The sequence below is a fragment of the Brachyhypopomus gauderio genome, chromosome 2 (genome assembly GCF_052324685.1).
Source record: "Brachyhypopomus gauderio isolate BG-103 chromosome 2, BGAUD_0.2, whole genome shotgun sequence".
NCBI classification, from domain to species: Eukaryota; Metazoa; Chordata; class Actinopteri; order Gymnotiformes; family Hypopomidae; genus Brachyhypopomus; species Brachyhypopomus gauderio.
In genome coordinates, this window is record NC_135212.1 from 1984175 (window position 1) to 2009173 (window position 24999).

At 57.1% G+C, this 24999-nt stretch overlaps 1 protein-coding gene across 1 annotated transcript in view; it reads left to right on the plus strand.

The window, feature by feature from the left end:
• dnaaf5 (dynein axonemal assembly factor 5) overlaps positions 1 to 24999 on the plus strand; it is a 71278-nt gene that overhangs the window by 25316 nt on the left and 20963 nt on the right. The window lies entirely within an intron of this gene.

A 24999-nucleotide genomic window follows, 5' to 3' on the forward strand; every position in this document is an offset into this window, starting at 1 on the left:
GGTGTAGTCTGGAGTGGGTGTTGAGGTGGTGTACTCTGGAGTGGGTGTTGAGGTGGTGTAGTCTGGTGTTGGTGGGTGCTGAGGTGGTGTAGTCTGGAGTGGGTGTTGAGGTGGTGTAGTCTGGAGTGGGTGTTGAGGTGGTGTAGTCTGGTGATGGTGGGTGTTGAGGTGGTGTAGTCTGGTGTTGGTGTCGAGGTGGTGTAGTCTGGTGTTGGTGTCGAGGTGGTGTAGTCTGGAGTGGGTGTCGAGGTGGTGTAGTCTGGAGTGGGTGTCGAGGTGGTGTAGTCTGGTGTGGGTGTCGAGGTGGTGTAGTCTGGTGTTGGTGTCGAGGTGGTGTAGTCTGGAGTGGGTGTCGAGGTGGTGTAGTCTGGAGTGGGTGTCGAGGTGGTGTAGTCTGGTGATGGTGGGTGTTGAGGTGGTGTAGTCTGGTGATGGTGTCGAGGTGGTGTAGTCTGGTGTTGGTGTCGAGGTGGTGTAGTCTGGTGTTGGTGTCGAGGTGGTGTAGTCTGGAGTGGGTGTCGAGGTGGTGTAGTCTGGAGTGGGTGTCGAGGTGGTGTAGTCTGGTGTTGGTGTCGAGGTGGTGTAGTCTGGAGTGGGTGTCGAGGTGGTGTAGTCTGGAGTGGGTGTCGAGGTGGTGTAGTCTGGAGTGGGTGTCGAGGTGGTGTAGTCTGGTGTTTGTGGGTGTCGAGGTGGTGTAGTCTGGTGTTGGTGGGTGTCGAGGTGGTGTAGTCTGGTGTTGGTGGGTGTCGAGGTGGTGTAGTCTGGTGTTGGTGGGTGTCGAGGTGGTGTAGTCTGGTGTTGGTGTCGAGGTGGTGTCGTCTGGTGGTGGTGTAGTCTGGAGTGGGTGTCGAGGTGGTGTAGTCTGGAGTGGGTGTCGAGGTGGTGTAGTCTGGAGTGGGTGTCGAGGTGGTGTAGTCTGGTGTGGGTGTCGAGGTGGTGTAGTCTGGTGTTGGTGTCAAGGTGGTGTAGTCTGGTGTTGGTGGGTGTTGAGGTGGTGTAGTCTGGAGTGGGTGTCGAGGTGGTGTAGTCTGGTGTTGGTGTCGAGGTGGTGTAGTCTGGTGTTGGTGTCGAGGTGGTTTAGACTGGAGTGGGTGGGTGTCGAGGTGGTGTAGTCTGGTGTTGGTGTCGAGGTGGTGTAGTCTGGTGTTGGTGGGTGTCGAGGTGGGGTAGTCTGGAGTGGGTGGGTGTCGAGGTGGTGTAGTCTGGAGTGGGTGGGTGTCGAGGTGGTGTAGTCTGGAGTGGGTGTCGAGGTGGTGTAGTCTGGAGTGGGTGTCGAGGTGGTGTAGTCTGGAGTGGGTGTCGAGGTGGTGTAGTCTGGTGTTGGTGGGTGTCGAGGTGGTGTAGTCTGGTGTTGGTGGGTGTCGAGGTGGTGTAGTCTGGTGGTGGTGTAGTCTGGAGTGGGTGTCGAGGTGGTGTAGTCTGGAGTGGGTGTCGAGGTGGTGTAGTCTGGAGTGGGTGTCGAGGTGGTGTAGTCTGGTGTGGGTGTCGAGGTGGTGTAGTCTGGTGTTGGTGGGTGTTGAGGTGGTGTAGTCTGGAGTGGGTGTCGAGGTGGTGTAGTCTGGTGTTGGTGTCGAGGTGGTTTAGTCTGGTGTTGGTGTCGAGGTGGTTTAGACTGGAGTGGGTGGGTGTCGAGGTGGTGTAGTCTGGTGTTGGTGTCGAGGTGGTGTAGTCTGGTGTTGGTGTCGAGGTGGGGTAGTCTGGAGTGGGTGGGTGTCAAGGTGGTGTAGTCTGGAGTGGGTGGGTGTCGAGGTGGTGTAGTCTGGAATGGGTGTCGAGGTGGTGTAGTCTGGTGTTGGTGTCGAGGTGGTGTAGTCGAGGTGGTGTAGTCTGGAGTGGGTGTTGAGGTGGTGTTGTCTGGAGTGGGTGTCGAGGTGGTGTAGTCTGGAGTGGGTGTCGAGGTGGTGTAGTCTGGTGTTGGTGTCGAGGTGGTGTAGTCTGGTGTTGGTGTCGAGGTGGTGTAGTCTGGAGTGGGTGTCGAGGTGGTGTAGTCTGGAGTGGGTGTCGAGGTGGTGTAGTCTGGAGTGGGTGTCGAGGTGGTGTAGTCTGGAGTGGGTGTCGAGGTGGTGTAGTCTGGTGTTGGTGTCGAGGTGGTGTAGTCTGGTGTTGGTGGGTGTCGAGGTGGTGTAGTCTGGTGTTGGTGGGTGTCGAGGTGGTGTAGTCTGGTGTTGGTGTCGAGGTGGTGTAGTCTGGAGTGGGTGTCGAGTGGGTGTCGAGGTGGTGTAGTCTGGAGTGGGTGTCGAGGTGGTTTAGTCTGGTGTTGGTGTCGAGGTGGTTTAGTCTGGTGTTGGTGTCGAGGTGGTTTAGTCTGGAGTGGGTGGGTGTCGAGGTGGTGTAGTCTGGTGTTGGTGTCGAGGTGGTGTAGTCTGGTGTTGGTGGGTGTCGAGGTGGTGTAGTCTGGAGTGGGTGGGTGTCGAGGTGGTGTAGTCTGGAGTGGGTGTCGAGGTGGTGTAGTCTGGAGTGGGTGTCGAGGTGGTGTAGTCTGGAGTGAGTGTCGAGGTGGTGTAGTCTGGTGTTGGTGGGTGTCGAGGTGGTGTAGTCTGGTGTTGGTGGGTGTCGAGGTGGTGTAGTCTGGTGTTGGTGTCGAGGTGGTGTAGTCTGGAGTGGGTGTCGAGTGGGTGTCGAGGTGGTGTAGTCTGGTGTTGGTGTCGAGGTGGTGTAGTCTGGTGTGGGTGTCGAGGTGGTGTAGTCTGGAGTGGGTGTCGAGGTGGTGTAGTCTGGTGTGGGTGTCGAGGTGGTGTAGTCTGGAGTGGGTGTCGAGGTGGTGTAGTCTGGAGTGGGTGTCGAGGTGGTGTAGTCTGGTGTTGGTGTCGAGGTGGTGTAGTCTGTAGTGAGTGTCGAGTGGGTGCCGAGGTGGTGTAGTCTGGTGTTGGTGTCGAGGTGGTGTAGTCTGGTGTTGGTGTCGAGGTGGTGTAGTCTGGAGTGGGTGTCGAGGTGGTGTAGTCTGGAGTGGGTGTCGAGGTGGTGTAGTCTGGAGTGGGTGTCGAGGTGGTGTAGTCTGGAGTGGGTGTCGAGGTGGTGTAGTCTGGTGTTGGTGTCGAGGTGGTGTAGTCTGGTGTTGGTGTCGAGGTGGTGTAGTCTGGTGTTGGTGTCGAGGTGGTGTAGTCTGGTGTTGGTGTCGAGGTGGTGTAGTCTGGTGTTGGTGGGTGTCGAGGTGGTGTAGTCTGGTGTTGGTGGGTGTCGAGGTGGTGTAGTCTGGTGTTGGTGGGTGTCGAGGTGGTGTAGTCTGGTGTGGGTGTCGAGGTGGTGTAGTCCGGTGTTGGTGTCGAGGTGGTGTAGTCCGGTGTTGGTGTCAAGGTGGTGTAGACCGGTGTTGGTGGGTGTTGAGGTGGTGTAGTCTGGAGTGGGTGTTGAGGTGGTGTAGTCTGGTGTTGGTGTCGAGGTGGTGCAAGCTGTATGATGCACTGGTGTTGAGGTGGTGTATTGTGGTGATGGTGGGTGTTGAGGTGGTGTAGTCTGGTGTTGGTGTCGAGGTGGTGTAAGCTGTATGATGCACTGGTGTTGAGGTGGTGTAGTCTGGTGATGGTGGTGTAGTCTGGTGTTGGTGGGTGTTGAGGTGGTGTAGTCTGGAGTGGGTGTTGAGGTGGTGTAGTCTGGTGTTGGTGGGTGTTGAGGTGGTGTAGTCTGGTGTTGGTGTCGAGGTGGTGTAGTCTGGTGTTGGTGTCGAGGTGGTGTAGTCTGGAGTGGGTGTCGAGGTGGTGTAGTCTGGAGTGGGTGTCGAGGTGGTGTAGTCTGGTGTTGGTGTCGAGGTGGTGTAGTCTGGAGTGGGTGTCGAGGTGGTGTAGTCTGGAGTGGGTGTCGAGGTGGTGTAGTCTGGAGTGGGTGTCGAGGTGGTGTAGTCTGGAGTGGGTGTCGAGGTGGTGTAGTCTGGAGTGGGTGTCGAGGTGGTGTAGTCTGGTGTTGGTGTCGAGGTGGTGTAGTCTGGTGTTGGTGTCGAGGTGGTGTAGTCTGGTGTTGGTGGGTGTCGAGGTGGTGTAGTCTGGTGTTGGTGGGTGTCGAGGTGGTGTAGTCTGGTGTTGGTGTCGAGGTGGTGTTGTCTGGAGTGGGTGTCGAGTGGGTGTCGAGGTGGTGTAGTCTGGAGTGGGTGTCGAGGTGGTTTAGTCTGGTGTTGGTGTCGAGGTGGTTTAGTCTGGTGTTGGTGTCGAGGTGGTTTAGTCTGGAGTGGGTGGGTGTCGAGGTGGTGTAGTCTGGTGTTGGTGTCGAGGTGGTGTAGTCTGGTGTTGGTGGGTGTCGAGGTGGTGTAGTCTGGAGTGGGTGGGTGTCGAGGTGGTGTAGTCTGGAGTGAGTGTCGAGGTGGTGTAGTCTGGTGTTGGTGGGTGTCGAGGTGGTGTAGTCTGGTGTTGGTGGGTGTCGAGGTGGTGTAGTCTGGTGTTGGTGTCGAGGTGGTGTAGTCTGGAGTGGGTGTCGAGTGGGTGTCGAGGTGGTGTAGTCTGGTGTTGGTGTCGAGGTGGTGTAGTCTGGTGTGGGTGTCGAGGTGGTGTAGTCTGGAGTGGGTGTCGAGGTGGTGTAGTCTGGAGTGGGTGTCGAGGTGGTGTAGTCTGGTGTTGGTGTCGAGGTGGTGTAGTCTGTAGTGAGTGTCGAGTGGGTGCCGAGGTGGTGTAGTCTGGTGTTGGTGTCGAGGTGGTGTAGTCTGGTGTTGGTGTCGAGGTGGTGTAGTCTGGAGTGGGTGTCGAGGTGGTGTAGTCTGGAGTGGGTGTCGAGGTGGTGTAGTCTGGAGTGGGTGTCGAGGTGGTGTAGTCTGGAGTGGGTGTCGAGGTGGTGTAGTCTGGTGTTGGTGTCGAGGTGGTGTAGTCTGGTGTTGGTGTCGAGGTGGTGTAGTCTGGTGTTGGTGTCGAGGTGGTGTAGTCTGGTGTTGGTGGGTGTCGAGGTGGTGTAGTCTGGTGTTGGTGGGTGTCGAGGTGGTGTAGTCTGGTGTGGGTGTCGAGGTGGTGTAGTCTGGTGTTGGTGGGTGTCGAGGTGGTGTAGTCCGGTGTTGGTGTCAAGGTGGTGTAGACCGGTGTTGGTGGGTGTTGAGGTGGTGTAGTCTGGAGTGGGTGTTGAGGTGGTGTAGTCTGGTGTTGGTGTCGAGGTGGTGCAAGCTGTATGATGCACTGGTGTTGAGGTGGTGTATTGTGGTGATGGTGGGTGTTGAGGTGGTGTAGTCTGGTGTTGGTGTCGAGGTGGTGTAAGCTGTATGATGCACTGGTGTTGAGGTGGTGTAGTCTGGTGATGGTGGTGTAGTCTGGTGTTGGTGGGTGTTGAGGTGGTGTAGTCTGGAGTGGGTGTTGAGGTGGTGTAGTCTGGTGTTGGTGGGTGTTGAGGTGGTGTAGTCTGGTGTTGGTGTCGAGGTGGTGTAGTCTGGTGTTGGTGTCGAGGTGGTGTAGTCTGGTGTTGGTGTCGAGGTGGTGTAGTCTGGAGTGGGTGTCGAGGTGGTGTAGTCTGGTGTTGGTGTCGAGGTGGTGTAGTCTGGAGTGGGTGTCGAGGTGGTGTAGTCTGGAGTGGGTGTCGAGGTGGTGTAGTCTGGAGTGGGTGTCGAGGTGGTGTAGTCTGGAGTGGGTGTCGAGGTGGTGTAGTCTGGTGTTGGTGGGTGTCGAGGTGGTGTAGTCTGGTGTTGGTGGGTGTCGAGGTGGTGTAGTCTGGTGTTGGTGGGTGTCGAGGTGGTGTAGTCTGGTGTTGGTGTCGAGGTGGTGTAGTCTGGTGTTGGTGTCGTCTGGAGTGGGTGTCGAGGTGGTGTAGTCTGGAGTGGGTGTCGAGGTGGTGTAGTCTGGAGTGGGTGTCGAGGTGGTGTAGTCTGGTGTGGGTGTCGAGGTGGTGTAGTCTGGTGTTGGTGGGTGTTGAGGTGGTGTAGTCTGGAGTGGGTGTCGAGGTGGTGTAGTCTGGTGTTGGTGTCGAGGTGGTGTAGTCTGGTGTGGGTGTCGAGGTGGTGTAGTCTGGAGTGGGTGTCGAGGTGGTGTAGTCTGGTGTTGGTGGGTGTCGAGGTGGTGTAGTCTGGTGTTGGTGGGTGTCGAGGTGGTGTAGTCTGGTGTTGGTGGGTGTCGAGGTGGTGTAGTCTGGTGTTGGTGTCGAGGTGGTGTAGTCTGGTGGTGGTGTCGAGGTGGTTTAGTCTGGAGTGGGTGGGTGTCGAGGTGGTGTAGTCTGGTGTTGGTGTCGAGGTGGTGTAGTCTGGTGTTGGTGGGTGTCGAGGTGGTGTAGTCTGGAGTGGGTGGGTGTCGAGGTGGTGTAGTCTGGAGTGGGTGTCGAGGTGGTGTAGTCTGGAGTGGGTGTCGAGGTGGTGTAGTCTGGAGTGAGTGTCGAGGTGGTGTAGTCTGGTGTTGGTGGGTGTCGAGGTGGTGTAGTCTGGTGTTGGTGGGTGTCGAGGTGGTGTAGTCTGGTGTTGGTGTCGAGGTGGTGTAGTCTGGAGTGGGTGTCGAGTGGGTGTCGAGGTGGTGTAGTCTGGTGTTGGTGTCGAGGTGGTGTAGTCTGGTGTGGGTGTCGAGGTGGTGTAGTCTGGAGTGGGTGTCGAGGTGGTGTAGTCTGGAGTGGGTGTCGAGGTGGTGTAGTCTGGTGTTGGTGTCGAGGTGGTGTAGTCTGTAGTGAGTGTCGAGTGGGTGCCGAGGTGGTGTAGTCTGGTGTTGGTGTCGAGGTGGTGTAGTCTGGTGTTGGTGTCGAGGTGGTGTAGTCTGGTGTTGGTGTCGAGGTGGTGTAGTCTGGAGTGGGTGTCGAGGTGGTGTAGTCTGGAGTGGGTGTCGAGGTGGTGTAGTCTGGAGTGGGTGTCGAGGTGGTGTAGTCTGGAGTGGGTGTCGAGGTGGTGTAGTCTGGAGTGGGTGTCGAGGTGGTGTAGTCTGGTGTTGGTGTCGAGGTGGTGTAGTCTGGTGTTGGTGTCGAGGTGGTGTAGTCTGGTGTTGGTGTCGAGGTGGTGTAGTCTGGTGTTGGTGTCGAGGTGGTGTAGTCTGGAGTGGGTGTCGAGGTGGTGTAGTCTGGTGTTGGTGTCGAGGTGGTGTAGTCTGTAGTGAGTGTCGAGTGGGTGCCGAGGTGGTGTAGTCTGGTGTTGGTGTCGAGGTGGTGTAGTCTGGTGTTGGTGTCGAGGTGGTGTAGTCTGGTGTTGGTGTCGAGGTGGTGTAGTCTGGTGTTGGTGTCGAGGTGGTGTAGTCTGGAGTGGGTGTCGAGGTGGTGTAGTCTGGAGTGGGTGTCGAGGTGGTGTAGTCTGGAGTGGGTGTCGAGGTGGTGTAGTCTGGTGTTGGTGTCGAGGTGGTGTAGTCTGGTGTTGGTGTCGAGGTGGTGTAGTCTGGTGTTGGTGGGTGTCGAGGTGGTGTAGTCTGGTGTTGGTGGGTGTCGAGGTGGTGTAGTCTGGTGTTGGTGGGTGTCGAGGTGGTGTAGTCTGGTGTGGGTGTCGAGGTGGTGTAGTCTGGTGTGGGTGTCGAGGTGGTGTAGTCTGGTGTTGGTGGGTGTCGAGGTGGTGTAGTCCGGTGTTGGTGTCAAGGTGGTGTAGACCGGTGTTGGTGGGTGTTGAGGTGGTGTAGTCTGGAGTGGGTGTTGAGGTGGTGTAGTCTGGTGTTGGTGTCGAGGTGGTGCAAGCTGTATGATGCACTGGTGTTGAGGTGGTGTATTGTGGTGATGGTGGGTGTTGAGGTGGTGTAGTCTGGTGTTGGTGTCGAGGTGGTGTAAGCTGTATGATGCACTGGTGTTGAGGTGGTGTAGTCTGGTGATGGTGGTGTAGTCTGGTGTTGGTGGGTGTTGAGGTGGTGTAGTCTGGAGTGGGTGTTGAGGTGGTGTAGTCTGGTGTTGGTGGGTGTTGAGGTGGTGTAGTCTGGTGTTGGTGTCGAGGTGGTGTAGTCTGGTGTTGGTGTCGAGGTGGTGTAGTCTGATGTTGGTGTCGAGGTAGTGTAGTCTGGAGTGGGTGTTGAGGTGGTGTACTCTGGAGTGGGTGTTGAGGTGGTGTAGTCTGGTGTTGGTGTCGAGGTGGTGTAGTCTGGAGTGGGTGTCGAGGTGGTGTAGTCTGGAGTGGGTGTTGAGGTGGTGTACTCTGGAGTGGGTGTTGAGGTGGTGTAGTCTGGTGTTGGTGGGTGCTGAGGTGGTGTAGTCTGGAGTGGGTGTTGAGGTGGTGTAGTCTGGAGTGGGTGTTGAGGTGGTGTAGTCTGGTGATGGTGGGTGTTGAGGTGGTGTAGTCTGGTGTTGGTGTCGAGGTGGTGTAGTCTGGTGTTGGTGTCGAGGTGGTGTAGTCTGGAGTGGGTGTCGAGGTGGTGTAGTCTGGAGTGGGTGTCGAGGTGGTGTAGTCTGGTGTGGGTGTCGAGGTGGTGTAGTCTGGTGTTGGTGTCGAGGTGGTGTAGTCTGGAGTGGGTGTCGAGGTGGTGTAGTCTGGAGTGGGTGTCGAGGTGGTGTAGTCTGGTGATGGTGGGTGTTGAGGTGGTGTAGTCTGGTGATGGTGTCGAGGTGGTGTAGTCTGGTGTTGGTGTCGAGGTGGTGTAGTCTGGTGTTGGTGTCGAGGTGGTGTAGTCTGGAGTGGGTGTCGAGGTGGTGTAGTCTGGAGTGGGTGTCGAGGTGGTGTAGTCTGGTGTTGGTGTCGAGGTGGTGTAGTCTGGAGTGGGTGTCGAGGTGGTGTAGTCTGGAGTGGGTGTCGAGGTGGTGTAGTCTGGAGTGGGTGTCGAGGTGGTGTAGTCTGGTGTTTGTGGGTGTCGAGGTGGTGTAGTCTGGTGTTGGTGGGTGTCGAGGTGGTGTAGTCTGGTGTTGGTGGGTGTCGAGGTGGTGTAGTCTGGTGTTGGTGGGTGTCGAGGTGGTGTAGTCTGGTGTTGGTGTCGAGGTGGTGTCGTCTGGTGGTGGTGTAGTCTGGAGTGGGTGTCGAGGTGGTGTAGTCTGGAGTGGGTGTCGAGGTGGTGTAGTCTGGAGTGGGTGTCGAGGTGGTGTAGTCTGGTGTGGGTGTCGAGGTGGTGTAGTCTGGTGTTGGTGTCAAGGTGGTGTAGTCTGGTGTTGGTGGGTGTTGAGGTGGTGTAGTCTGGAGTGGGTGTCGAGGTGGTGTAGTCTGGTGTTGGTGTCGAGGTGGTGTAGTCTGGTGTTGGTGTCGAGGTGGTTTAGACTGGAGTGGGTGGGTGTCGAGGTGGTGTAGTCTGGTGTTGGTGTCGAGGTGGTGTAGTCTGGTGTTGGTGGGTGTCGAGGTGGGGTAGTCTGGAGTGGGTGGGTGTCGAGGTGGTGTAGTCTGGAGTGGGTGGGTGTCGAGGTGGTGTAGTCTGGAGTGGGTGTCGAGGTGGTGTAGTCTGGAGTGGGTGTCGAGGTGGTGTAGTCTGGAGTGGGTGTCGAGGTGGTGTAGTCTGGTGTTGGTGGGTGTCGAGGTGGTGTAGTCTGGTGTTGGTGGGTGTCGAAGTGGTGTAGTCTGGTGGTGGTGTAGTCTGGAGTGGGTGTCGAGGTGGTGTAGTCTGGAGTGGGTGTCGAGGTGGTGTAGTCTGGAGTGGGTGTCGAGGTGGTGTAGTCTGGTGTGGGTGTCGAGGTGGTGTAGTCTGGTGTTGGTGGGTGTTGAGGTGGTGTAGTCTGGAGTGGGTGTCGAGGTGGTGTAGTCTGGTGTTGGTGTCGAGGTGGTTTAGTCTGGTGTTGGTGTCGAGGTGGTTTAGACTGGAGTGGGTGGGTGTCGAGGTGGTGTAGTCTGGTGTTGGTGTCGAGGTGGTGTAGTCTGGTGTTGGTGTCGAGGTGGGGTAGTCTGGAGTGGGTGGGTGTCAAGGTGGTGTAGTCTGGAGTGGGTGGGTGTCGAGGTGGTGTAGTCTGGAATGGGTGTCGAGGTGGTGTAGTCTGGTGTTGGTGTCGAGGTGGTGTAGTCGAGGTGGTGTAGTCTGGAGTGGGTGTTGAGGTGGTGTTGTCTGGAGTGGGTGTCGAGGTGGTGTAGTCTGGAGTGGGTGTCGAGGTGGTGTAGTCTGGTGTTGGTGTCGAGGTGGTGTAGTCTGGTGTTGGTGTCGAGGTGGTGTAGTCTGGAGTGGGTGTCGAGGTGGTGTAGTCTGGAGTGGGTGTCGAGGTGGTGTAGTCTGGAGTGGGTGTCGAGGTGGTGTAGTCTGGAGTGGGTGTCGAGGTGGTGTAGTCTGGTGTTGGTGTCGAGGTGGTGTAGTCTGGTGTTGGTGGGTGTCGAGGTGGTGTAGTCTGGTGTTGGTGGGTGTCGAGGTGGTGTAGTCTGGTGTTGGTGTCGAGGTGGTGTAGTCTGGAGTGGGTGTCGAGGTGGTGTAGTCTGGAGTGGGTGTCGAGGTGGTTTAGTCTGGTGTTGGTGTCGAGGTGGTTTAGTCTGGTGTTGGTGTCGAGGTGGTTTAGTCTGGAGTGGGTGGGTGTCGAGGTGGTGTAGTCTGGTGTTGGTGTCGAGGTGGTGTAGTCTGGAGTGGGTGTCGAGGTGGTGTAGTCTGGAGTGGGTGTCGAGGTGGTGTAGTCTGGAGTGAGTGTCGAGGTGGTGTAGTCTGGTGTTGGTGGGTGTCGAGGTGGTGTAGTCTGGTGTTGGTGGGTGTCGAGGTGGTGTAGTCTGGTGTTGGTGTCGAGGTGGTGTAGTCTGGAGTGGGTGTCGAGTGGGTGTCGAGGTGGTGTAGTCTGGTGTTGGTGTCGAGGTGGTGTAGTCTGGTGTGGGTGTCGAGGTGGTGTAGTCTGGTGTGGGTGTCGAGGTGGTGTAGTCTGGAGTGGGTGTCGAGGTGGTGTAGTCTGGAGTGGGTGTCGAGGTGGTGTAGTCTGGTGTTGGTGTCGAGGTGGTGTAGTCTGTAGTGAGTGTCGAGTGGGTGCCGAGGTGGTGTAGTCTGGTGTTGGTGTCGAGGTGGTGTAGTCTGGTGTTGGTGTCGAGGTGGTGTAGTCTGGAGTGGGTGTCGAGGTGGTGTAGTCTGGAGTGGGTGTCGAGGTGGTGTAGTCTGGAGTGGGTGTCGAGGTGGTGTAGTCTGGAGTGGGTGTCGAGGTGGTGTAGTCTGGTGTTGGTGTCGAGGTGGTGTAGTCTGGTGTTGGTGTCGAGGTGGTGTAGTCTGGTGTTGGTGTCGAGGTGGTGTAGTCTGGTGTTGGTGGGTGTCGAGGTGGTGTAGTCTGGTGTTGGTGGGTGTCGAGGTGGTGTAGTCTGGTGTTGGTGGGTGTCGAGGTGGTGTAGTCTGGTGTGGGTGTCGAGGTGGTGTAGTCTGGTGTTGGTGGGTGTCGAGGTGGTGTAGTCCGGTGTTGGTGTCAAGGTGGTGTAGACCGGTGTTGGTGGGTGTTGAGGTGGTGTAGTCTGGAGTGGGTGTTGAGGTGGTGTAGTCTGGTGTTGGTGTCGAGGTGGTGCAAGCTGTATGATGCACTGGTGTTGAGGTGGTGTATTGTGGTGATGGTGGGTGTTGAGGTGGTGTAGTCTGGTGTTGGTGTCGAGGTGGTGTAAGCTGTATGATGCACTGGTGTTGAGGTGGTGTAGTCTGGTGATGGTGGTGTAGTCTGGTGTTGGTGGGTGTTGAGGTGGTGTAGTCTGGAGTGGGTGTTGAGGTGGTGTAGTCTGGTGTTGGTGGGTGTTGAGGTGGTGTAGTCTGGTGTTGGTGTCGAGGTGGTGTAGTCTGGTGTTGGTGTCGAGGTGGTGTAGTCTGGAGTGGGTGTCGAGGTGGTGTAGTCTGGAGTGGGTGTCGAGGTGGTGTAGTCTGGTGTTGGTGTCGAGGTGGTGTAGTCTGGAGTGGGTGTCGAGGTGGTGTAGTCTGGAGTGGGTGTCGAGGTGGTGTAGTCTGGAGTGGGTGTCGAGGTGGTGTAGTCTGGAGTGGGTGTCGAGGTGGTGTAGTCTGGAGTGGGTGTCGAGGTGGTGTAGTCTGGTGTTGGTGTCGAGGTGGTGTAGTCTGGTGTTGGTGTCGAGGTGGTGTAGTCTGGTGTTGGTGGGTGTCGAGGTGGTGTAGTCTGGTGTTGGTGGGTGTCGAGGTGGTGTAGTCTGGTGTTGGTGTCGAGGTGGTGTAGTCTGGAGTGGGTGTCGAGTGGGTGTCGAGGTGGTGTAGTCTGGAGTGGGTGTCGAGGTGGTTTAGTCTGGTGTTGGTGTCGAGGTGGTTTAGTCTGGTGTTGGTGTCGAGGTGGTTTAGTCTGGAGTGGGTGGGTGTCGAGGTGGTGTAGTCTGGTGTTGGTGTCGAGGTGGTGTAGTCTGGTGTTGGTGGGTGTCGAGGTGGTGTAGTCTGGAGTGGGTGGGTGTCGAGGTGGTGTAGTCTGGAGTGAGTGTCGAGGTGGTGTAGTCTGGTGTTGGTGGGTGTCGAGGTGGTGTAGTCTGGTGTTGGTGGGTGTCGAGGTGGTGTAGTCTGGTGTTGGTGTCGAGGTGGTGTAGTCTGGAGTGGGTGTCGAGTGGGTGTCGAGGTGGTGTAGTCTGGTGTTGGTGTCGAGGTGGTGTAGTCTGGTGTGGGTGTCGAGGTGGTGTAGTCTGGAGTGGGTGTCGAGGTGGTGTAGTCTGGAGTGGGTGTCGAGGTGGTGTAGTCTGGTGTTGGTGTCGAGGTGGTGTAGTCTGTAGTGAGTGTCGAGTGGGTGCCGAGGTGGTGTAGTCTGGTGTTGGTGTCGAGGTGGTGTAGTCTGGTGTTGGTGTCGAGGTGGTGTAGTCTGGAGTGGGTGTCGAGGTGGTGTAGTCTGGAGTGGGTGTCGAGGTGGTGTAGTCTGGAGTGGGTGTCGAGGTGGTGTAGTCTGGAGTGGGTGTCGAGGTGGTGTAGTCTGGTGTTGGTGTCGAGGTGGTGTAGTCTGGTGTTGGTGTCGAGGTGGTGTAGTCTGGTGTTGGTGTCGAGGTGGTGTAGTCTGGTGTTGGTGGGTGTCGAGGTGGTGTAGTCTGGTGTTGGTGGGTGTCGAGGTGGTGTAGTCTGGTGTGCGTGTCGAGGTGGTGTAGTCTGGTGTTGGTGGGTGTCGAGGTGGTGTAGTCCGGTGTTGGTGTCAAGGTGGTGTAGACCGGTGTTGGTGGGTGTTGAGGTGGTGTAGTCTGGAGTGGGTGTTGAGGTGGTGTAGTCTGGTGTTGGTGTCGAGGTGGTGCAAGCTGTATGATGCACTGGTGTTGAGGTGGTGTATTGTGGTGATGGTGGGTGTTGAGGTGGTGTAGTCTGGTGTTGGTGTCGAGGTGGTGTAAGCTGTATGATGCACTGGTGTTGAGGTGGTGTAGTCTGGTGATGGTGGTGTAGTCTGGTGTTGGTGGGTGTTGAGGTGGTGTAGTCTGGTGTTGGTGTCGAGGTGGTGTAGTCTGGTGTTGGTGTCGAGGTGGTGTAGTCTGGAGTGGGTGTCGAGGTGGTGTAGTCTGGAGTGGGTGTCGAGGTGGTGTAGTCTGGTGTTGGTGTCGAGGTGGTGTAGTCTGGAGTGGGTGTCGAGGTGGTGTAGTCTGGAGTGGGTGTCGAGGTGGTGTAGTCTGGAGTGGGTGTCGAGGTGGTGTAGTCTGGAGTGGGTGTCGAGGTGGTGTAGTCTGGTGTTGGTGGGTGTCGAGGTGGTGTAGTCTGGTGTTGGTGTCGAGGTGGTGTAGTCTGGTGTTGGTGTCGTCTGGAGTGGGTGTCGAGGTGGTGTAGTCTGGAGTGGGTGTCGAGGTGGTGTAGTCTGGAGTGGGTGTCGAGGTGGTGTAGTCTGGTGTGGGTGTCGAGGTGGTGTAGTCTGGTGTTGGTGGGTGTTGAGGTGGTGTAGTCTGGAGTGGGTGTCGAGGTGGTGTAGTCTGGTGTTGGTGTCGAGGTGGTGTAGTCTGGTGTGGGTGTCGAGGTGGTGTAGTCTGGAGTGGGTGTCGAGGTGGTGTAGTCTGGTGTTGGTGGGTGTCGAGGTGGTGTAGTCTGGTGTTGGTGGGTGTCGAGGTGGTGTAGTCTGGTGTTGGTGGGTGTCGAGGTGGTGTAGTCTGGTGTTGGTGTCGAGGTGGTGTAGTCTGGTGGTGGTGTCGAGGTGGTTTAGTCTGGAGTGGGTGGGTGTCGAGGTGGTGTAGTCTGGTGTTGGTGTCGAGGTGGTGTAGTCTGGTGTTGGTGGGTGTCGAGGTGGTGTAGTCTGGAGTGGGTGGGTGTCGAGGTGGTGTAGTCTGGAGTGGGTGTCGAGGTGGTGTAGTCTGGAGTGGGTGTCGAGGTGGTGTAGTCTGGAGTGAGTGTCGAGGTGGTGTAGTCTGGTGTTGGTGGGTGTCGAGGTGGTGTAGTCTGGTGTTGGTGGGTGTCGAGGTGGTGTAGTCTGGTGTTGGTGTCGAGGTGGTGTAGTCTGGAGTGGGTGTCGAGTGGGTGTCGAGGTGGTGTAGTCTGGTGTTGGTGTCGAGGTGGTGTAGTCTGGTGTGGGTGTCGAGGTGGTGTAGTCTGGAGTGGGTGTCGAGGTGGTGTAGTCTGGAGTGGGTGTCGAGGTGGTGTAGTCTGGTGTTGGTGTCGAGGTGGTGTAGTCTGTAGTGAGTGTCGAGTGGGTGCCGAGGTGGTGTAGTCTGGTGTTGGTGTCGAGGTGGTGTAGTCTGGTGTTGGTGTCGAGGTGGTGTAGTCTGGTGTTGGTGTCGAGGTGGTGTAGTCTGGAGTGGGTGTCGAGGTGGTGTAGTCTGGAGTGGGTGTCGAGGTGGTGTAGTCTGGAGTGGGTGTCGAGGTGGTGTAGTCTGGAGTGGGTGTCGAGGTGGTGTAGTCTGGAGTGGGTGTCGAGGTGGTGTAGTCTGGTGTTGGTGTCGAGGTGGTGTAGTCTGGTGTTGGTGTCGAGGTGGTGTAGTCTGGTGTTGGTGTCGAGGTGGTGTAGTCTGGTGTTGGTGTCGAGGTGGTGTAGTCTGGAGTGGGTGTCGAGGTGGTGTAGTCTGGTGTTGGTGTCGAGGTGGTGTAGTCTGTAGTGAGTGTCGAGTGGGTGCCGAGGTGGTGTAGTCTGGTGTTGGTGTCGAGGTGGTGTAGTCTGGTGTTGGTGTCGAGGTGGTGTAGTCTGGTGTTGGTGTCGAGGTGGTGTAGTCTGGTGTTGGTGTCGAGGTGGTGTAGTCTGGAGTGGGTGTCGAGGTGGTGTAGTCTGGAGTGGGTGTCGAGGTGGTGTAGTCTGGAGTGGGTGTCGAGGTGGTGTAGTCTGGAGTGGGTGTCGAGGTGGTGTAGTCTGGTGTTGGTGTCGAGGTGGTGTAGTCTGGTGTTGGTGTCGAGGTGGTGTAGTCTGGTGTTGGTGTCGAGGTGGTGTAGTCTGGTGTTGGTGGGTGTCGAGGTGGTGTAGTCTGGTGTTGGTGGGTGTCGAGGTGGTGTAGTCTGGTGTTGGTGGGTGTCGAGGTGGTGTAGTCTGGTGTGGGTGTCGAGGTGGTGTAGTCTGGTGTTGGTGGGTGTCGAGGTGGTGTAGTCCGGTGTTGGTGTCAAGGTGGTGTAGACCGGTGTTGGTGGGTGTTGAGGTGGTGTAGTCTGGAGTGGGTGTTGAGGTGGTGTAGTCTGGTGTTGGTGTCGAGGTGGTGCAAGCTGTATGATGCACTGGTGTTGAGGTGGTGTATTGTGGTGATGGTGGGTGTTGAGGTGGTGTAGTCTGGTGTTGGTGTCGAGGTGGTGTAAGCTGTATGATGCACTGGTGTTGAGGTGGTGTAGTCTGGTGATGGTGGTGTAGTCTGGTGTTGGTGGGTGTTGAGGTGGTGTAGTCTGGAGTGGGTGTTGAGGTGGTGTAGTCTGGTGTTGGTGGGTGTTGAGGTGGTGTAGTCTGGTGTTGGTGTCGAGGTGGTGTAGTCTGGTGTTGGTGTCGAGGTGGTGTAGTCTGGTGTTGGTGTCGAGGTGGTGTAGTCTGGAGTGGGTGTCGAGGTGGTGTAGTCTGGTGTTGGTGTCGAGGTGGTGTAGTCTGGAGTGGGTGTCGAGGTGGTGTAGTCTGGAGTGGGTGTCGAGGTGGTGTAGTCTGGAGTGGGTGTCGAGGTGGTGTAGTCTGGTGTTGGTGGGTGTCGAGGTGGTGTAGTCTGGTGTTGGTGGGTGTCGAGGTGGTGTAGTCTGGTGTTGGTGTCGAGGTGGTGTAGTCTGGTGTTGGTGTCGTCTGGAGTGGGTGTCGAGGTGGTGTAGTCTGGAGTGGGTGTCGAGGTGGTGTAGTCTGGAGTGGGTGTCGAGGTGGTGTAGTCTGGTGTGGGTGTCGAGGTGGTGTAGTCTGGTGTTGGTGGGTGTTGAGGTGGTGTAGTCTGGAGTGGGTGTCGAGGTGGTGTAGTCTGGTGTTGGTGTCGAGGTGGTGTAGTCTGGTGTGGGTGTCGAGGTGGTGTAGTCTGGAGTGGGTGTCGAGGTGGTGTAGTCTGGTGTTGGTGGGTGTCGAGGTGGTGTAGTCTGGTGTTGGTGGGTGTCGAGGTGGTGTAGTCTGGTGTTGGTGTCGAGGTGGTGTAGTCTGGTGGTGGTGTAGTCTGGAGTGGGTGTCGAGGTGGTGTAGTCTGGAGTGGGTGTCGAGGTGGTGTAGTCTGGTGTGGGTGTCGAGGTGGTGTAGTCTGGTGTTGGTGGGTGTTGAGGTGGTGTAGTCTAAAGTGGGTGTCAAGGTGGTGTAGTCTGGTGTTGGTGTCGAGGTGGTTTAGTCTGGTGTTGGTGGGTGTCGAGGTGGGGTAGTCTGGAGTGGGTGGGTGTCAAGGTGGTGTAGTCTGGAGTGGGTGGGTGTCGAGGTGGTGTAGTCTGGAATGGGTGTCGAGGTGGTGTAGTCTGGTGTTGGTGTCGAGGTGGTGTAGTCGAGGTGGTGTAGTCTGGAGTGGGTGTTGAGGTGGTGTTGTCTGGAGTGGGTGTCGAGGTGGTGTAGTCTGGAGTGGGTGTCGAGGTGGTGTAGTCTGGTGTTGGTGTCGAGGTGGTGTAGTCTGGTGTTGGTGTCGAGGTGGTGTAGTCTGGAGTGGGTGTCGAGGTGGTGTAGTCTGGAGTGGGTGTCGAGGTGGTGTAGTCTGGTGTTGGTGGGTGTCGAGGTGGTGTAGTCTGGTGTTGGTGGGTGTCGAGGTGGTGTAGTCTGGTGTTGGTGTCGAGGTGGTGTAGTCTGGTGGTGGTGTAGTCTGGAGTGGGTGTCGAGGTGGTGTAGTCTGGAGTGGGTGTCGAGGTGGTGTAGTCTGGTGTGGGTGTCGAGGTGGTGTAGTCTGGTGTTGGTGGGTGTTGAGGTGGTGTAGTCTGGAGTGGGTGTCAAGGTGGTGTAGTCTGGTGTTGGTGTCGAGGTGGTGTAGTCTGGTGTTGGTGGGTGTCGAGGTGGGGTAGTCTGGAGTGGGTGGGTGTCAAGGTGGTGTAGTCTGGAGTGGGTGGGTGTCGAGGTGGTGTAGTCTGGAATGGGTGTCGAGGTGGTGTAGTCTGGTGTTGGTGTCGAGGTGGTGTAGTCGAGGTGGTGTAGTCTGGAGTGGGTGTTGAGGTGGTGTTGTCTGGAGTGGGTGTCGAGGTGGTGTAGTCTGGAGTGGGTGTCGAGGTGGTGTAGTCTGGTGTTGGTGTCGAGGTGGTGTAGTCTGGAGTGGGTGTCGAGGTGGTGTAGTCTGGAGTGGGTGTCGAGGTGGTGTAGTCTGGAGTGGGTGTCGAGGTGGTGTAGTCTGGAGTGGGTGTCGAGGTGGTGTAGTCTGGTGTTGGTGTCGAGGTGGTGTAGTCTGGTGTTGGTGTCGAGGTGGTGTAGTCTGGTGTTGGTGGGTGTCGAGGTGGTGTAGTCTGGTGTTGGTGGGTGTCGAGGTGGTGTAGTCTGGTGTTGGTGTCGAGGTGGTGTAGTCTGGAGTGGGTGTCGAGTGGGTGTCGAGGTGGTGTAGTCTGGAGTGGGTGTCGAGGTGGTTTAGTCTGGTGTTGGTGTCGAGGTGGTTTAGTCTGGTGTTGGTGTCGAGGTGGTGTAGTCTGGTGTTGGTGGGTGTCGAGGTGGTGTAGTCTGGTGTTGGTGTCGAGGTGGTGTAGTCTGGAGTGGGTGTCGAGTGGGTGACGAGGTGGTGTAGTCTGGTGTTGGTGTCGAGGTGGTGTAGTCTGGTGTGGGTGTCGAGGTGGTGTAGTCTGGTGTGGGTGTCGAGGTGGTGTAGTCTGGAGTGGGTGTCGAGGTGGTGTAGTCTGGAGTGGGTGTCGAGGTGGTGTAGTCTGGTGTTGGTGTCGAGGTGGTGTAGTCTGTAGTGGGTGTCGAGTGGGTGCCGAGGTGGTGTAGTCTGGTGTTGGTGTCGAGGTGGTGTAGTCTGGTGTTGGTGTCGAGGTGGTGTAGTCTGGAGTGGGTGTCGAGGTGGTGTAGTCTGGAGTGGGTGTCGAGGTGGTGTAGTCTGGAGTGGGTGTCGAGGTGGTGTAGTCTGGAGTGGGTGTCGAGGTGGTGTAGTCTGGAGTGGGTGTCGAGGTGGTGTAGTCTGGAGTGGGTGTCGAGGTGGTGTAGTCTGGTGTTGGTGTCGAGGTGGTGTAGTCTGGTGTTGGTGTCGAGGTGGTGTAGTCTGGTGTTGGTGTCGAGGTGGTGTAGTCTGGTGTTGGTGGGTGTCGAGGTGGTGTAGTCTGGTGTTGGTGGGTGTCGAGGTGGTGTAGTCTGGTGTTGGTGGGTGTCGAGGTGGTGTAGTCTGGTGTGGGTGTCGAGGTGGTGTAGTCTGGTGTTGGTGGGTGTCGAGGTGGTGTAGTCTGGTGTTGGTGGGTGTCGAGGTGGTGTAGTCTGGTGTTGGTGGGTGTCGAGGTGGTGTAGACCGGTGTTGGTGGGTGTTGAGGTGGTGTAGTCTGGAGTGGGTGTTGAGGTGGTGTAGTCTGGTGTTGGTGTCGAGGTGGTGCAAGCTGTATGATGCACTGGTGTTGAGGTGGTGTATTGTGGTGATGGTGGGTGTTGAGGTGGTGTAGTCTGGTGTTGGTGTCGAGGTGGTGTAAGCTGTATGATGCACTGGTGTTGAGGTGGTGTAGTCTGGTGATGGTGGTGTAGTCTGGTGTTGGTGGGTGTTGAGGTGGTGTAGTCTGGAGTGGGTGTTGAGGTGGTGTAGTCTGGTGTTGGTGGGTGTTGAGGTGGTGTAGTCTGGTGTTGGTGTCGAGGTGGTGTAGTCTGGTGTTGGTGTCGAGGTGGTGTAGTCTGGTGTTGGTGTCGAGGTGGTGTAGTCTGGTGTTGGTGTCGAGGTGGTGTAGTCTGGTGTTGGTGGGTGTCGAGGTGGGGTAGTCTGGAGTGGGTGGGTGTCGAGGTGGTGTAGTCTGGAGTGGGTGGGTGTCGAGGTGGTGTAGTCTGGAGTGGGTGGGTGTCGAGGTGGTGTAGTCTGGAGTGGGTGTCGAGGTGGTGTAGTCTGGTGTTGGTGGGTGTCGAGGTGGTGTAGTCTGGTGTTGGTGGGTGTCGAGGTGGTGTAGTCTGGTGTTGGTGTCGAGGTGGTGTAGTCTGGTGGTGGTGTAGTCTGGAGTGGGTGTCGAGGTGGTGTAGTCTGGAGTGGGTGTCGAGGTGTGGTGTAGTCTGGTGTGGGTGTCGAGGTGGTGTAGTCTGGTGTTGGTGGGTGTTGAGGTGGTGTAGTCTGGAGTGGGTGTCGAGGTGGTGTAGTCTGGTGTTGGTGTCGAGGTGGTTTAGTCTGGTGTTGGTGTCGAGGTGGTTTAGACTGGAGTGGGTGGGTGTCGAGGTGGTGTAGTCTGGTGTTGGTGTCGAGGTGGTGTAGTCTGGTGTTGGTGGGTGTCGAGGTGGGGTAGTCTGGAATGGGTGTCGAGGTGGTGTAGTCTGGTGTTGGTGTCGAGGTGGTGTAGTCGAGGTGGTGTAGTCTGGAGTGGGTGTTGAGGTGGTGTTGTCTGGAGTGGGTGTCGAGGTGGTGTAGTCTGGAGTGGGTGTCGAGGTGGTGTAGTCTGGTGTTGGTGTCGAGGTGGTGTAGTCTGGTGTTGGTGTCGAGGTGGTGTAGTCTGGTGTTGGTGTCGAGGTGGTGTAGTCTGGTGTTGGTGTCGAGGTGGTGTAGTCTGGAGTGGGTGTCGAGGTGGTGTAGTCTGGAGTGGGTGTCGAGGTGGTGTAGTCTGGTGTGGGTGTCGAGGTGGTGTAGTCTGGTGTGGGTGTCGAGGTGGTGTAGTCTGGTGTGGGTGTCGAGGTGGTGTAGTCTGGTGTTGGTGTCGAGGTGGTGTAGTCTGGTGTTGGTGTCGAGGTGGTGTAGTCTGGTGTTGGTGGGTGTCGAGGTGGTGTAGTCTGGTGTTGGTGGGTGTCGAGGTGGTGTAGTCTGGTGTTGGTGGGTGTCGAGGTGGTGTAGTCTGGTGTTGGTGGGTGTCGAGGTAGTGTAGTCTGGTGTTGGTGGGTGTCGAGGTGGTGTAGTCTGGTGTTGGTGTCGAGGTGGTGTAGTCTGGAGTGGGTGTCGAGTGGGTGTCGAGGTGGTGTAGTCTGGAGTGGGTGTCGAGGTGGTTTAGTCTGGTGTTGGTGTCGAGGTGGTTTAGTCTGGTGTTGGTGTCGAGGTGGTTTAGTCTGGTGTTGGTGTCGAGGTGGTTTAGTCTGGAGTGGGTGGGTGTCGAGGTGGTGTAGTCTGGTGTTGGTGTCGAGGTGGTGTAGTCTGGTGTTGGTGGGTGTCGAGGTGGTGTAGTCTGGAGTGGGTGGGTGTCGAGGTGGTGTAGTCTGGAGTGGGTGTCGAGGTGGTGTAGTCTGGAGTGGGTGTCGAGGTGGTGTAGTCTGGAGTGAGTGTCGAGGTGGTGTAGTCTGGTGTTGGTGTCGAGGTGGTGTAGTCGAGGTGGTGTAGTCTGGTGTTGGTGTCGAGGTGGTGTAGTCTGGTGTTGGTGTCGAGGTGGTGTAGTCTGGTGTTGGTGTCGAGGTGGTGTAGTCTGGTGTTGGTGTCGAGGTGGTGTAGTCTGGAGTGGGTGTCGAGGTGGTGTAGTCTGGAATGGGTGTCGAGGTGGTGTAGTCTGGTGTTGGTGGGTGTCGAGGTGGTGTAGTCTGGTGTTGGTGGGTGTCGAGGTGGTGTAGTCTGGTGTTGGTGTCGAGGTGGTGTAGTCTGGTGTTGGTGTCGAGGTGGTGTAGTCTGGAGTGGGTGTCGAGTGGGTGTCGAGGTGGTGTTGGTGTCGAGGTGGTGTAGTCTGGAGTGGGTGTCGAGGTGGTGTAGTCTGGAGTGGGTGTCGAGGTGGTGTAGTCTGGTGTGGGTGTCGAGGTGGTGTAGTCTGGTGTGGGTGTCGAGGTGGTGTAGTCTGGTGTTGGTGTCGAGGTGGTGTAGTCTGGTGTTGGTGTCGAGGTGGTGTAGTCTGGTGTGGGTGTCGAGGTGGTGTAGTCTGGTGTGGGTGTCGAGGTGGTGTAGTCTGGAGTGGGTGTCGAGGTGGTGTAGTCTGGAGTGGGTGTCGAGGTGGTGTAGTCTGGTGTTGGTGGGTGTCGAGGTGGTGTAGTCCGGTGTTGGTGTCAAGGTGGTGTAGACCGGTGTTGGTGGGTGTTGAGGTGGTGTAGTCTGGAGTGGGTGTTGAGGTGGTGTAGTCTGGTGTTGGTGTCGAGGTGGTGCAAGCTGTATGATGCACTGGTGTTGAGGTGGTGTATTGTGGTGATGGTGGGTGTTGAGGTGGTGTAGTCTGGTGTTGGTGTCGAGGTGGTGTAAGCTGTATGATGCACTGGTGTTGAGGTGGTGTAGTCTGGTGATGGTGGTGTAGTCTGGTGTTGGTGGGTGTTGAGGTGGTGTAGTCTGGAGTGGGTGTTGAGGTGGTGTAGTCTGGTGTTGGTGGGTGTTGAGGTGGTGTAGTCTGGTGTTGGTGTCGAGGTGGTGTAGTCTGGTGTTGGTGTCGAGGTGGTGTAGTCTGGTGTTGGTGTCGAGGTGGTGTAGTCTGGTGTTGGTGGGTGTCGAGGTGGGGTAGTCTGGAGTGGGTGGGTGTCGAGGTGGTGTAGTCTGGAGTGGGTGGGTGTCGAGGTGGTGTAGTCTGGAGTGGGTGGGTGTCGAGGTGGTGTAGTCTGGAGTGGGTGTCGAGGTGGTGTAGTCTGGTGTTGGTGGGTGTCGAGGTGGTGTAGTCTGGTGTTGGTGGGTGTCGAGGTGGTGTAGTCTGGTGTTGGTGTCGAGGTGGTGTAGTCTGGTGGTGGTGTAGTCTGGAGTGGGTGTCGAGGTGGTGTAGTCTGGAGTGGGTGTCGAGGTGTGGTGTAGTCTGGTGTGGGTGTCGAGGTGGTGTAGTCTGGTGTTGGTGGGTGTTGAGGTGGTGTAGTCTGGAGTGGGTGTCGAGGTGGTGTAGTCTGGTGTTGGTGTCGAGGTGGTTTAGTCTGGTGTTGGTGTCGAGGTGGTTTAGACTGGAGTGGGTGGGTGTCGAGGTGGTGTAGTCTGGTGTTGGTGTCGAGGTGGCGTAGTCTGGTGTTGGTGGGTGTCGAGGTGGGGTAGTCTGGAATGGGTGTCGAGGTGGTGTAGTCTGGTGTTGGTGTCGAGGTGGTGTAGTCGAGGTGGTGTAGTCTGGAGTGGGTGTTGAGGTGGTGTTGTCTGGAGTGGGTGTCGAGGTGGTGTAGTCTGGAGTGGGTGTCGAGGTGGTGTAGTCTGGTGTTGGTGTCGAGGTGGTGTAGTCTGGTGTTGGTGTCGAGGTGGTGTAGTCTGGTGTTGGTGTCGAGGTGGTGTAGTCTGGTGTTGGTGTCGAGGTGGTGTAGTCTGGAGTGGGTGTCGAGGTGGTGTAGTCTGGAGTGGGTGTCGAGGTGGTGTAGTCTGGTGTGGGTGTCGAGGTGGTGTAGTCTGGTGTGGGTGTCGAGGTGGTGTAGTCTGGTGTGGGTGTCGAGGTGGTGTAGTCTGGTGTTGGTGTCGAGGTGGTGTAGTCTGGTGTTGGTGTCGAGGTGGTGTAGTCTGGTGTTGGTGTCGAGGTGGTGTAGTCTGGTGTTGGTGGGTGTCGAGGTGGTGTAGTCTGGTGTTGGTGGGTGTCGAGGTGGTGTAGTCTGGTGTTGGTGGGTGTCGAGGTGGTGTAGTCTGGTGTTGGTGGGTGTCGAGGTGGTGTAGTCTGGTGTTGGTGTCGAGGTGGTGTAGTCTGGAGTGGGTGTCGAGTGGGTGTCGAGGTGGTGTAGTCTGGAGTGGGTGTCGAGGTGGTTTAGTCTGGTGTTGGTGTCGAGGTGGTTTAGTCTGGTGTTGGTGTCGAGGTGGTTTAGTCTGGTGTTGGTGTCGAGGTGGTTTAGTCTGGTGTTGGTGTCGAGGTGGTTTAGTCTGGAGTGGGTGGGTGTCGAGGTGGTGTAGTCTGGTGTTGGTGGGTGTCGAGGTGGTGTAGTCTGGTGTTGGTGGGTGTCGAGGTGGTGTAGTCTGGTGTTGGTGTCGAGGTGGTGTAGTCTGGTGTTGGTGTCGAGGTGGTGTAGTCTGGAGTGGGTGTCGAGTGGGTGTCGAGGTGGTGTAGTCTGGAGTGGGTGTCGAGGTGGTTTAGTCTGGTGTTGGTGTCGAGGTGGTTTAGTCTGGTGTTGGTGTCGAGGTGGTTTAGTCTGGTGTTGGTGTCGAGGTGGTTTAGTCTGGTGTTGGTGTCGAGGTGGTGTAGTCTGGTGTTGGTGTCGAGGTGGTGTAGTCTGGTGTTGGTGGGTGTCGAGGTGGTGTAGTCTGGAGTGGGTGGGTGTCGAGGTGGTGTAGTCTGGAGTGGGTGTCGAGGTGGTGTAGTCTGGAGTGGGTGTCGAGGTGGTGTAGTCTGGAGTGAGTGTCGAGGTGGTGTAGTCTGGTGTTGGTGTCGAGGTGGTGTAGTCGAGGTGGTGTAGTCTGGTGTTGGTGTCGAGGTGGTGTAGTCTGGTGTTGGTGTCGAGGTGGTGTAGTCTGGTGTTGGTGTCGAGGTGGTGTAGTCTGGTGTTGGTGTCGAGGTGGTGTAGTCTGGAGTGGGTGTCGAGGTGGTGTAGTCTGGAATGGGTGTCGAGGTGGTGTAGTCTGGTGTTGGTGGGTGTCGAGGTGGTGTAGTCTGGTGTTGGTGGGTGTCGAGGTGGTGTGGTCTGGTGTTGGTGTCGAGGTGGTGTAGTCTGGTGTTGGTGTCGAGGTGGTGTAGTCTGGAGTGGGTGTCGAGTGGGTGTCGAGGTGGTGTTGGTGTCGAGGTGGTGTAGTCTGGAGTGGGTGTCGAGGTGGTGTAGTCTGGAGTGGGTGTCGAGGTGGTGTAGTCTGGTGTTGGTGGGTGTCGAGGTGGTGTAGTCTGGTGTTGGTGGGTGTCGAGGTGGTGTAGTCTGGTGTTGGTGTCGAGGTGGTGTAGTCTGGTGGTGGTGTAGTCTGGAGTGGGTGTCGAGGTGGTGTAGTCTGGAGTGGGTGTCGAGGTGTGGTGTAGTCTGGTGTGGGTGTCGAGGTGGTGTAGTCTGGTGTTGGTGGGTGTTGAGGTGGTGTAGTCTGGAGTGGGTGTCGAGGTGGTGTAGTCTGGTGTTGGTGTCGAGGTGGTTTAGTCTGGTGTTGGTGTCGAGGTGGTTTAGACTGGAGTGGGTGGGTGTCGAGGTGGTGTAGTCTGGTGTTGGTGTCGAGGTGGTGTAGTCTGGTGTTGGTGGGTGTCGAGGTGGGGTAGTCTGGAATGGGTGTCGAGGTGGTGTAGTCTGGTGTTGGTGTCGAGGTGGTGTAGTCGAGGTGGTGTAGTCTGGAGTGGGTGTTGAGGTGGTGTTGTCTGGAGTGGGTGTCGAGGTGGTGTAGTCTGGAGTGGGTGTCGAGGTGGTGTAGTCTGGTGTTGGTGTCGAGGTGGTGTAGTCTGGTGTTGGTGTCGAGGTGGTGTAGTCTGGTGTTGGTGTCGAGGTGGTGTAGTCTGGTGTTGGTGTCGAGGTGGTGTAGTCTGGAGTGGGTGTCGAGGTGGTGTAGTCTGGAGTGGGTGTCGAGGTGGTGTAGTCTGGTGTGGGTGTCGAGGTGGTGTAGTCTGGTGTGGGTGTCGAGGTGGTGTAGTCTGGTGTGGGTGTCGAGGTGGTGTAGTCTGGTGTTGGTGTCGAGGTGGTGTAGTCTGGTGTTGGTGTCGAGGTGGTGTAGTCTGGTGTTGGTGTCGAGGTGGTGTAGTCTGGTGTTGGTGGGTGTCGAGGTGGTGTAGTCTGGTGTTGGTGGGTGTCGAGGTGGTGTAGTCTGGTGTTGGTGGGTGTCGAGGTGGTGTAGTCTGGTGTTGGTGGGTGTCGAGGTGGTGTAGTCTGGTGTTGGTGTCGAGGTGGTGTAGTCTGGAGTGGGTGTCGAGTGGGTGTCGAGGTGGTGTAGTCTGGAGTGGGTGTCGAGGTGGTTTAGTCTGGTGTTGGTGTCGAGGTGGTTTAGTCTGGTGTTGGTGTCGAGGTGGTTTAGTCTGGTGTTGGTGTCGAGGTGGTTTAGTCTGGTGTTGGTGTCGAGGTGGTTTAGTCTGGAGTGGGTGGGTGTCGAGGTGGTGTAGTCTGGTGTTGGTGTCGAGGTGGTGTAGTCTGGTGTTGGTGGGTGTCGAGGTGGTGTAGTCTGGAGTGGGTGGGTGTCGAGGTGGTGTAGTCTGG